Here is a 13,169-nt window from a genome sequence, read left to right as displayed (position 1 = left end):
AACTACGTGTGGCTGTAACTACACTTTGCTTTAACTACCTGTCGCTGTAACTATACTTTGCTGTAACTACACTTTGCTGTAACTACATGTGGCTGTAACTATACTTTGCCATATCTACGTGTGGCTGTGGCTACACTTTGATGTAACTATGTGTGGCTGTAACTACACTTTGCTGTATCTACGTGTGGCTGCAACAACACTTTGTTGTAACTACGTGTGGCTGTGACTACACTTTCCTATAACAACTTGTAGCTGTAACTACACTTTGCTGTAACTACACTTTGTTATAACTATTTGTGTCTGTAACTACAATTTGCTGTATCTATGTGTGGCTGTAACTACATTTTGTTATAACTATTTGTGTCTGTAACTACACTTTGCTGTATCTACTTGTGGCTGTAACTACACTTTGCTGTATCTACATGTGGCTGTAACTACACTTTGCTGTATCTACGTGTGATTGTAACTACACTTTGCTGTATCTACATGTGGCTGTAACTACACTTTGCTGTATCTACGTGTGGCTGTAACTACACTTTGCTGTATCTACATATGGCTGTAACTACACTTTGCTGTATCTACATATGGCTGTAACTACACTTTGCTGTATCTACGTGTGGCTGTAATTACACTTTGCTGTATCTACGTGTGGCTGTAATTACACTTTGCTGTATCTACTTGTGGCTGTAATTACACTTTGCTGTATCTACTTGTGGCTGTAACTACACTTTGCTGTATCTACGTGTGGCTGTAACTACACTTTTCTGTAAGTACGTGTGGCTGTAACTAAACTTTGTTATAACTACGTGTGGCTGTAACTACACTTTGCTGTATCTACGTGTGATTGTAACTACACTTTGCTGTATCTACACGTGTCTGTAATTACGCTTTGCTGTATCTAGGTGTCGCTGTAACTAAACTTTGCTGTATCTACATATGGCTGTAACTATACTTTGCTGTATCTAGGTATCGCTGTAACTATAATTTGCTGTACCTAGGTGTGGCTGTAACTACACTTTGCTGTATCTACGTGTTGCTGTAACTATACTTTGCTGTATCTACGTGTCGCTGTAATAATACTTTGCTGTATCTAGGTGTCGCTGTAATAATACTTTGCTGTATCTAGGTGTCGCTGTATCTATACTTTGCTGAACCTAGGTGTGGCTGTAACTACACTTTGCTGTATCTACGTGTGTCTGTAATTACGCTTTGCTGTATCTAAGTGTCGTCGTAACTATACTTTGCTGTATCTAGGTGTCGCTGTAACTATACTTTGCTGTAACTACACGTGGCTGTGACTATACTTTGCTGTAACTACGTGTGGCGGTAACTATACTTTGCTGTATCTACGTGTGGCTGTCACTATACATTGCTGTATCTAGGAGTCGCTGTCACTATATTTGATTGATGTATCTGGGTGTCGCTGTCACTATACTTTGCTGTATCTAGGTGTGGCTGTCACTACACTTTGTTATAAGTATGTGTGGCTGTAACTACACTTTGTTATAACTACTTGTGGCTGTAATTACACTTTTCTGCAACTACGTGTGGCTGAAACTACACTTTGCTGTATCTACGTGTGGCTGTAACTACACTTTGTTATAACTACGTGTGGTTGTAACTACACTTTGCTGTATCTACGTGTCGCTGTAACTACACTTTGCTGTATCTACATGTGGCTGTAATTACACTTTGCTGTATCTACTTGTGGCTGTAACTACACTTTGCTGTAACTATGTGTGGCTGTAACAACACTTTGCTGTATCTACGTGTGATTGTAACTACACTTTGCTGTATCTACATGTGGCTGTAACTACACTTTGCTGTATCTACGTGTGGTTGTAACTACACTTTGCTGTATCTATGTGTGGCTGTAACTACACTTTGCTGTATCTACGTGTGGCTGTAATTACACTTTGCTGTATCTACTTGTGGCTGTAATTACACTTTGCTGTATCTACTTGTGGCTGTAACTACACTTTGCTGTATCTACATGTGGCTGTAACTACACTTTGCTGTATCTACGTGTGATTGTAACTACACTTTGCTGTATCTACATGTGGCTGTAACTACACTTTGCTGTATCTACGTGTGGCTGTAACTACACTTTGCTGTATCTACATATGGCTGTAACTACACTTTGCTGTATCTACATATGGCTGTAACTACACTTTGCTGTATCTACGTGTGGCTGTAATTACACTTTGCTGTATCTACGTGTGGCTGTAATTACACTTTGCTGTATCTACTTGTGGCTGTAATTACACTTTGCTGTATCTACTTGTGGCTGTAACTACACTTTGCTGTATCTACGTGTGGCTGTAACTACACTTTTCTGTAAGTACGTGTGGCTGTAACTAAACTTTGTTATAACTACGTGTGGCTGTAACTACACTTTGCTGTATCTACGTGTGATTGTAACTACACTTTGCTGTATCTACATGTGGCTTTAACTATACTTTGCTGTATCTACGTGTGGTTGTAACTACACTTTGCTGTATCTACATGTGGCTGTAACTACACTTTTCTGTATCTACGTGTGGCTGTAACTACACTTTGCTGTATCTACGTGTGGCTGTAACTACACTTTGCTGTATCTACGTGTGGCTGTAACTACACTTTGCTGTATCTACGTGTGGCTGTAACTACACTTTGCTGTATCTACGTGTGGCTGTAACTACACTTTGCTGTATCTACGTGTGGCTGTAATTACACTTTGCTGTAACTACGCGTGGCTGTAATTAATTTGCTGTATCTACGTGTGGCTGTAATTACACTTTGGTCACAGCAGAAAAACGGAGCACAGGATGGAAGTTTTTCCAAAGCATTTATTTAAATAAACAGCAATATTAGGATAAAATGAATACTTGCAAGTACAGACTGTCTGGTCTGTAATTACACTTTGCTGTAACTATGTGTGGCTGTAATTACACTTTGCTGTATCTACGTGTGGCTGTAATTACGCTTTGCTGTATCTACATGTGTCTATAACTATACTTTGCTGTATCTACGTGTGGTTGTAACTACACTTTGCTGTATCTACGTGTGGCTGTAACTACACTTTGCTGTAACTATGTGTGGCTGTAATTACACTTTGCTGTATCTACGTGTGGCTGTAATTACACTTTGCTGTATCTACGTGTGACTGTAATTACACTTTGCTGTATCTACGTGTGGCTGTAATTACACTTTGCTGTATCTACGTGTGGCTGTAATTACACTTTGCTCTATCTTTGTGTGGAAGTAACTACACTTTGCTGTAACTACACATTGTTATAACTACTTAAGATCAGATAAACATATTACAATTGCTCTAATGAGATGATTCCTTGGTGTACTCTAAAACCCCCCAGTAAATTGTACTAACAAAGTCAGCTATAAAGCTTATAACATAATTATTTTTATGCACATTCCTTGTGCTGAGGTTCATCTTTGTTTTATGTAAATGTGATGATCTAACACACTTGCCTCTTGTATTTTCTTTATACCTGAACTAAGGGTCAGTTTGTGCATACGTCTGTGCTCCTGGGGTCAGGTGAGTTTATGTGTTTACCCTTCTTCTCAGATATAGTGACCACTGTCTAGCACATTTTGTGGACTTTTCCTTAACTACGTGTGGCTGTAACTACACTTTGCTTTAACTACCTGTCGCTGTAACTATACTTTGCTGTAACTACACTTTGCTGTAACTACATGTGGCTGTAACTATACTTTGCCATATCTACGTGTGGCTGTGGCTACACTTTGATGTAACTATGTGTGGCTGTAACTACACTTTGCTGTATCTACGTGTGGCTGCAACAACACTTTGTTGTAACTACGTGTGGCTGTGACTACACTTTCCTATAACAACTTGTAGCTGTAACTACACTTTGCTGTAACTACACTTTGTTATAACTATTTGTGTCTGTAACTACAATTTGCTGTATCTATGTGTGGCTGTAACTACATTTTGTTATAACTATTTGTGTCTGTAACTACACTTTGCTGTATCTACGTGTGGCTGTAACAAAACTTTGTTATAACTACGTGTGGCTGTAACTTTGTTATACCTACGTGTGGCTGTAACAGTCACTCAGACACTTTACGTATAAGAGAGACTATATCCAGGACACATATTTCATCAAAAAGCATTCAAGGACTAGGAATGTTTGGAACTTTTTTTAGCAAACAAGCTATCTGTTAAACCACACCACTCCATTAGAGAACTATATCCTATTGGTGTAGTTACAGCCACACGTACTTATTTGCTATAAGTACGTGTGGCTGTAACTACACTTTGCTGTATCTACGTGTGGTTGTAATTACACTTTGCTGTATCTACGTGTGGCTGTAATTACACTTTGCTGTATCTACGTGTGGCTGTAACTACACTTTGATGTAACTATGTGTGGCTGTAATTAAACTTTGCTGTATCTACATGTGGCTGTAATTAAACTTTAAGAAAGTGCAGGGCAAATAGCCCGGAGCGTAGCTAAGGGTTAAGGCCTGTAGGAGTGAGTGCTGCTGTGTGTGTGTGTTTTAGTTACAATGTTGCACTATGTTGGGAGGGGTCTACTAACCTTATAAGAAGGATGTACAGGAATTCCACTTCCTCTTTGTTCCTGTGGACTCCCAGAAGAATTTTCAGCTTAGCAGTTTGCAGCATTTTCCAATGGAAGGCGAATCTGGAGAATGGGAAGAAATGGAGTTAGAGGACGTGGAGTGGGTCGCACCATCCCCATCTGGAACTGTCACGGTGGGTCTGGGCCATGGGTCTGGGCTGTGTCTGCCGGTTTCTCCCTTAGGGGGGGGGGTAGCCCATTGTTGTTCCATTCTCCTGCACGGGAGAATTTAGAGGGGGATGGTGGCCCCGGTATAGCCTATCCGTCGTGTGAGACAGACTGTAGGCCCTCGGGGGAGATTGGGCCTGGGGGGCAAGTAGGAGCGCCCGGCGGGTCGGTTTTTGAGCCTAGGGGGTCCCAGGGGAGCTCCGGGTTCGGCTCCGGAGGTCCCGGTTCTGTAACCGGGGGTTCCGGTGTCGGCCTTAGACAGGGGCCTGTGGTGGCAGGGCCCATCGAGGCCTTAGCAAGTGCGGGCACCTCGGGGGTGAGCGTCGTTGGCGCGGGTAGTGGGAGCAGTGCGGCCTCACCTGCGGCAGTGGTCCTCTCCGGGGAATCGGTGGCGGCGGCGGTGGCTCTCCTCCAGTCCTTGGCGTCGGTCCTCGCGGGTACGTCGTCGGGTCCGGCGGTACTTCAGGCCCCGGCTTTGGCCTACGGCGTGGTACAGGCCTCTGGTCCGTTGTCCCTCGTGGCTTCTAAAATGGCCGCCGCGTCGACTTCCGGCGGCGTTGCGCGCTCCCGCGTCACTTCCGGTGACGTCATTTCCGCTCGCGGCAGTCGCAATCTGGACAGCGAGCAGAGCGGATCGTTCCCCCCGGGCTCCGAAGGTAAGAAGGGAGCACCTCGGGGGGGGACACCCGCTCTTGGGGGCAAGAACGATGGGGCCCAGGAGGCCGGGGGGGCGCATGATAGGCCGGATAGAGGGGCAGAGGTGCTGAATCATGGGGCAACTGTGAGCGTGGCACCGGGGCAGCAGGGGCCTCTGGAGGGCGCTCCGGGGGTGTCACAACAGGGTGTGCGCACTAGAGCCGCAGCTGGACACAGTAATAAGGGGGGGGATGCCGACAGGGCACCCGCCTCGCGCTCGCGGCCTACGTTAGGAGGGGGAAAAGCTAAGGCGGCCCCCGCACGCGCCGCGGCCCAAAGTAAAGGAAAGGCCCCCGCGGCTAAGACCGCGAATAAGGGGGCCATCCTGGCACACAGCGCAAGGGGCGAGGCCGCAATAGCGGAGCCCCAGGGGCAAGGCATGCAGGGTATCATGACGCCCAGCAGGACTTCGCCAGCACGATCTGAGCAAATAGCCACAAGGGGGGCTGTCAAAAGGGGGCATGCTAGCATTAGCGTTGGCACTGGGGAAGGCTTAGAGAGCCCCGGGAGGGGACAGGCGAGACAGGCTAGGGGATCGAAGTCTCAGGGTCGGAGTAGGACTGTGAGATTTCAAGAGGATTCGACTAGCGGGTTGGCCACCAGTACGGATGATGATGTGAGTGTGGCATGCGGTGTGAGTGACAGTGACCGGGAGGGCTATTTAGAATTTGAGGAAAGGGGGGATAGGGAAGAGATGGCTGGTCCTTCCCGAGGTACTCCCCTCTTGGCTTCTATTTTGCAGGTACCCAGGACTTCCTCATCCAGCAGGGATATGGTGACTCAGAGTTCCGGAGCTCTCGTGCCTAGAGGAGTCAGCAGTGCTTCTGGACAAGGCCAAGCCGCATCGGGCGCTTCCTCTGGTGAGATGCAACTTGGTTTACCTAGGGGGTGGTGTAATTCTTCCAGCTCTAGTGGGTCAGGGTCAGGATCTGAGATAGATGGGTCCCTGGGTTTGCACACGAAAGGGCATAGGAGGATGTATAGAATGTTGAGGAAGATGAGTAAGGGCAATCACAGGGATGACATTGCCAGTAGTGGGGCGCAGTCATCTCAACTCTTAGGGGTTGCTGGGGGGTCACCACAGGCGGTGAACAGAAAGGCAGCGGTACACGGGGATACTTATTCGTGCCAGGTACACAGTTTGCATGCACACCTTAAAACTAAAACTGTGAAACGTATCCAGGACGGTAAGTATGTTAATATGTTTGAGCTGTCTGCAGAGGCCTTTAAGTTTAAGGAGATGGCGGAGGATGGTACGGGCCCTAAGAAATTTAGGCGGCCTGATACCCTTGAGGAGTGGCATCGGTGTTTCCGGGTATACGCCACTTGCTACTTAGAGAGGTTTCCCGATCAGGGGACTGCACTCTTTAAGTACGTTGACACCATCGATGCAATACACAGAAAGTTTGCCGATGGTGCTTGGAGGGAGTATGATATGTTGTACCGGAAAAAGAAAGTGGGCAACCCACTGCTTGATTTTGGTACGATGGATTTGCACCTCTGGGCGCATCTTGATGCGGAAAGGAGGGCGCAAGGAGGCTCCATAGCGACATCGCCCGGGGCTAGGCAGACTTTGCGCTTTCGACGGCGACAAGGGGGTGTATGCTGGCGATACCAGGACAAGGCGTGTGAGCGGGGCACTTCGTGCACGTTCAAGCACGTCTGCAAGTTTTGCAGCGGGCAGCACCCCGGGGCTGATTGCTCCAAAAAGCGAGACACCCAAACTGATCGGTTTGGGAGCAAAGGAGGCGCTGGCGCTAAAGGCGGATTCACCACTTAGAGTCCAGGTCATTTGTAAATGGCTGCGTAGGTACCCAGATAGGGCGGCTGCTCAGCTTCTGGATAGCGGGTTGCGTGAGGGCTTTGTGATCCCGGTAGTAGGCCGGGTGGGGGGAGCACGAGACAGGAAAAACCTGAAATCGGCTTCCCAATACCCTGAGGCAGTCAGGGAAAAACTGGGCAAAGAAGTGGCCTTGGGTAGGGTCGTAGGCCCTTTTAGGGACCGTCCGCTACCGGATTTAGTTGTCTCCCCACTAGGGGTGGTCCCCAAGAAGGAGACAGGTAAGTTCAGGCTTATACAACACCTCTCTTATCCGAAAGGGCGGTCGGTAAACGACGCTATACCGGAGGAATTGAGCTCGGTCCGTTACCAGTCGTTTGACGACGCGCTGGCTCTGGTTAAGGAACGGGGCCCGGGAGCATTAATGGCGAAACTTGACGTGGAATCCGCGTTTAGGCTACTCCCGATTCACCCATCATCCTTTGGGCTGATGGGGTGTTGGTTTGAAGGGGGTTACTATGTTGACCGTTGTCTGCCCATGGGCTGTTCGATATCCTGCGCGTACTTTGAGGCATTCAGCACTTTCCTGCACTGGGCGGTGGTCTCGGTGGCGGGGAGTGATAGAGTGGCGCACTACTTGGATGACTTTCTCCTGGTAGGGGCGGCCAACTCGCAAGAATGTGCCTCCTTAATGAAAGTCATGAGGTTCATGATGGCCAGGTTTGGGGTTCCTTTGGCAGAGGATAAGACGGAGGGGCCGTGCACGTGCTTGACGTTCCTTGGTATCGAGATCGATTCAGTGGCAGGTGAATGCAGGCTGCCTAAGGAAAAGGTCGCCAAGATGTTGGCGGCAGTGCGGGCCATGGTTGCAACGCAGACATGTTCGCTGCGGGAACTGCAATCGCTCCTTGGCCTCCTTAATTTTGCGGGGAGAGTGATCCCGTGGGGGAAGGTGTTTAGCAAGCGACTAGAGCGGTGTTTGGGCGGAGGTAGGGCTCCGGCATCGCGTATTCGCATCACGAGGGACCTCGTGGCGGATTTGCAGGTCTGGGAGAGGTTTCTCCAGGACTTTAACGTCGTCTGCATGTGGCGAAGGGAGCCGATATCTAACCAAGCGCTACATCTGTTCACGGACGCTGCAGGAGCATCCGGGTATGGGGCTTACTTTGAAGGCGCTTGGAGTGCGGAGCCCTGGCCGACCGAATGGGCGACCAGAGGGCTTACACGCAATCTTTGTCTTCTGGAATTGTTTCCTATCTTGGTTGCGGTGGAATTGTGGGGTCACCTGTTTAGTAACAGGGCTGTGATTTTCTGGACGGATAATCTCAGTGTGGTGTTTGCAGTTAACAGGCTTTCTGCTTCATCGCCTGTGGTCGTACATTATTTGCGACACCTGGTGTTGAGATGTTTGCAACTGAACATTGACTTTAGGGCACGGCATGTGCCAGGGGTGCAGAATATAGTTGCGGATGCACTGTCGCGCTTCCAGTGGGGGGCATTTAGGGCTGCGGCGCCTGCCGCGGCTCCTAATGGTCTTTCTTGCCCTCTCTTTTTGTGGCAGATGGCGAAGGACTACAGCAACTGATCCCGGTGTTGCGGGCTTCGTTGGCACCCAGCACATGGTCGGCATACGTGAGGTACTGGAGTGAATGGGTAGGTTTTTGCGACCTCCGTGAGTTCCCCTCTTGCGAGGGTGAACAAGGGTTTTTGTTGCGCTGGCTGGCGGAGCTGAGAGGTAAGCGAGCAACGAAGGGGGCGGTGGTAGCAAGACTATCGGCTGTGGCTTTTTTCTGCAGGCTATACGCCTTTAAAGACGAGTCGCGATCCTTTCTCGTTAAACAGCTGTTGAGGGGCTGGGGCCGTCTGGAAGTTCCACGACGAGACACAAGGGAGCCCATTACGGCAGAACGGCTAGTAAAATTATTGGACGTGCTGCCAGAGATATGTTCCTCACCTTTTGAGGCCCGCCTCTTTGGGGCGGCCTTTGGCTTAGCGTTTCACGGCGCATTAAGGGTGGGTGAGTTGGTACCGCGAGCCAGAACGGCGGCCACAGGGGGGGGTCATGCACAGCCATGTTCGGCTGGTGGAGGACTCCGTGCTATTGTTCATTCCCAGGTCCAAAATGGACCAGGAGGGCCGGGGAGCCTGGCTTTCACTGCCGGGGCAGCAGGGTGTTGCCTGTTGCCCGGTGCGGCTAGTGTCATCTTACCTGGGAGTACGGCCAGGAGGCTCCTCCAGGTTTTTGATACAAGCTAATGGAGACCCACTGACCAGATACCAGTTTGGCAAGGTATTGGAGAAGGCAGCGCAAAAGGCTGGCCTAGACGGGTCTCGGATCGCCCCACACTCCTTCAGGGTGGGGGCAGCGACGACAGCAGCAGAGCTGGGTTGGTCCTCGGATCGGATCTGCTCATTGGGGCGGTGGAGGTCGCAGCGGTATAAATCTTACGTTAGGCCGCTGTATGTTTGAGATCGGGGATCAAGGGTCATGCATGCAAGAGTTGGGGGGCTTGCGGGGGTGATACCAGAAGGTTATGGGCCAAGGTTGTGGACCTGGTCTACTGCAAGCGGGCTAACTCTTGTTTCCTTTGTTTCAGAAATAAGTCCAGGTCCTGTACGGGTGTGGATCGTCGGCCATTCATATGTGCACTGGGCCGCAATTAGAGCTGCAGCCATGCCAGGAGGACAGCAGCTAGGAATTGAATCGTCCAGGGCTGTGTTACGTTGGCTAGGGCGCAGAGGCTTGTCTTGGTCAGATCTGCCTGCATTGCTCCAGACCGCAGCGAAAAGGTGGGAGAAACCTCACATTTTGATAATTCATGCTGGCGGCAATGATGTGGGGGCCATTCCCACATTGGATCTGATCCGGGCAATGCAGTCAGACCTGAGGCAGTTCAAACTCTGGTTTCCAGGTGTGAGAATCGGGTGGTCGAATGTGATCCCTAGATTAAGATGGAGGCACATGGTGTGTCATAAGGCAGCTTTCCAGGTCAGGAAAAAGATCAATAGGGACCTGAGGAAGCAGGTAGTGGAACTCGAGGGTTTTGTGGTAGAGCACGGGAACATCTCGGCAGCCCATAAGGGTTTGTATAGGCAGGATGGGGTTCATTTAGAACCGGCAGGAGTAGATTTGTTCTTGCAGAACATCAGGCAGGAGTTACTCCTAAGAGTATAGGGTGGCGGCAAGAGTCAGGACCATTGTATATGCAGGTCAGTCTCTTGTGGCGGGTGGCCAGGATCACGGCTGCAGACTGGAAGGAGGTTTGGTAATGGCCATTGCGGTCAGGGTGACGTCACAGGCTTGGTATGCTTGGGCGTGCTCGGGCTGAGTATTGTTAGGCCGGAAAACCCCTAATTATGTAAGCTGCGTGAGTATCTCCGCCTTGTGGTCTGCAGCGGTGTCCCTTGGCCATTTTCTAGAAGGGGTTATTCATAGTTAGATGTAGGCCCCGATTGCCGCCACCCGTGGATAAGTTAACTGCCAGTTCCACGGCTGGTACCAATAAATGCGACCCACGGGTCTTTCACCCACAGAACTGTGTTGTGTTTTATTTATTAGTTGTTAAGTTATATTAAGTGTTAAGTTAAGTTACAAGCAGACACTCAGGAGATGTAGGGCATTTAATCCCTTAAGAAAGTGCAGGGCAAATAGCCCGGAGCGTAGCTAAGGGTTAAGGCCTGTAGGAGTGAGTGCTGCTGTGTGTGTGTGTTTTAGTTACAATGTTGCACTATGTTGGGAGGGGTCTACTAACCTTATAAGAAGGATGTACAGGAATTCCACTTCCTCTTTGTTCCTGTGGACTCCCAGAAGAATTTTCCCCACCCTCCCAGCCCTGTTATGCACTGTTGTTGAATTTGTTATGCTCTGTTGTTTTGTCTTGTCATCCAACCGGATGGATTTGTTATGCATTACGGATTGGCACTTGTAATGCATTATGGATTTGATGATAGGCATTACTGATTGGCACTGGTAATGCTCTATTGATTCAGTCAAAGAAATAACAGGCGGCAATCGGTCTGTCATTAGGTCTCTATCGAGACTAGGTGTCTGAGGCAGGAAGAGGGTTACTCGAACTACTTCCCTAAGACCAAGGACGGTAATTTTGAACTCCCCAGTTATTGACATGCTGTTCGTCAAGTCAAGGCTGGACCTACAGGTTTGGAGTTAATAATGCTTGCACCCTACTCTGGCGGGTGGTCAGGATCACGGCTGCAGACTGGAAGGAGGTTTGGTAATGGCCATTGCGGTCAGGGTGACGTCACAGGCTTGGTATGCTTGGGCGTGCTCGGGCTGAGTATTGTTAGGCCGGAAAACCCCTAATTATGTAAGCTGCGTGAGTATCTCCGCCTTGTGGTCTGCAGCGGTGTCCCTTGGCCATTTTCTAGAAGGGGTTATTCATAGTTAGATGTAGGCCCCGATTGCCGCCACCCGTGGATAAGTTAACTGCCAGTTCCACGGCTGGTACCAATAAATGCGACCCATGGGTCTTTCACCCACAGAACTGTGTTGTGTTTTATTTATTAGTTGTTAAGTTATATTAAGTGTTAAGTTAAGTTAAGTTACAAGCAGACACTCAGGAGATGTAGGGCATTTAATCCCTTACTGTATCTACGTGTGGCTGTAATTACACTTTGCTGTAACTACGTGTGGCTGTAACTAAACTTTGCTGTAACTACGTGTGGCTGTAATTACACTTTGCTGTATCTCCGTGTGGATGTAACTACACATTGCTGTAACTTTGTGTGGCTGTAATTACACTTTGCTGTATCTACGTGTGGCTGTAATTACACTTTGCTGTATCTACGTGTGGCTGTAACTACGTATGGCTGTAACTACACTTTGCTGTAACTACGTATGGCTGTAACTACACTTTGCTGTAACTACGTATGGCTGTAACTACACTTTGTTATAATTACTTGTGTCTGTAATTACACTTTGTTGTATCTACTTGTGGCTTTAACTACACTTTGTTGTATCTCCGTGTGGCTGTAATTACACTTTGTTGTATCTCCGTGTGGCTGTATTACACTTTGCTGTATCTACGTGTGGCTCTAATTACACTTTGCTGTATCTACATGTGGCTGTAATTACACTTTGCTGTAACTATGTGTGGCTGTAACTACACTTTGCTATAACTACACTTTGTTATAACTACGTGTGGCTGTAACTACACTTTGTTATAACTAAGTGTGGCTGTAACTACACTTTGTTATAACTAAGTGTGGCTGTAACTACACTTTGTTGTAATGTGTGGCTGTAACTACACTTTGCTATAACTACTTGTGTCTGTAATTAAAATTTGCTGTAACTATGTGTGGCTGAAACTACACTTTGCTGTATCTACACTTTGCTGTATCTATCTACGTGTGGCTGTAATTACACATTGCTGTATCTACGTGTGGCTGTAATTACATTTTGCTGTAACTACACTTTGCTGTAACTAGGTGTGGCTGTAATTAAACTTTGCTGTAGCTACGTGTGGCTGTAATTACACTTTGCTGTAACTACGTGTGGCTGTAATTACACTTTGCTGTATCTACGTGTGGCTGTAACTACACTTTGATATAACTACGTGTGGCTGTAATTACACTTTGCTGTATCTACGTGTGGCTGTAATTACACTTTGCTGTAACTATGTGTGGCTGTAATTACACTTTGCTGTATCTATGTGTGGCTGTAATTACACTTTGCTGTATCTACGTGTGGCTGTAAATACGTGTGGCTATAAATATGTGTGGCTGTAATTACACTTTGCTGTATCTACATGTGGCTGTAATTACACTTTGCTGTAACTATGTGTGGCTGTAATTACACTTTGCTGTATCTACGCGTGGCTGTAACTACACTTTGTTATAACTATGTGTGGCTGTAACTACACTTTGTTACAACTATTTGTGTCTGTAACTACAATTTGCTGTAT

This window comes from Bombina bombina, chromosome 5, assembly GCF_027579735.1.
Source record: "Bombina bombina isolate aBomBom1 chromosome 5, aBomBom1.pri, whole genome shotgun sequence".
Lineage (NCBI taxonomy): Eukaryota > Metazoa > Chordata > Amphibia > Anura > Bombinatoridae > Bombina > Bombina bombina.
The sequence above is the reverse complement of the archived record's forward strand: the minus strand, read 5'-3'. Positions refer to the sequence as shown.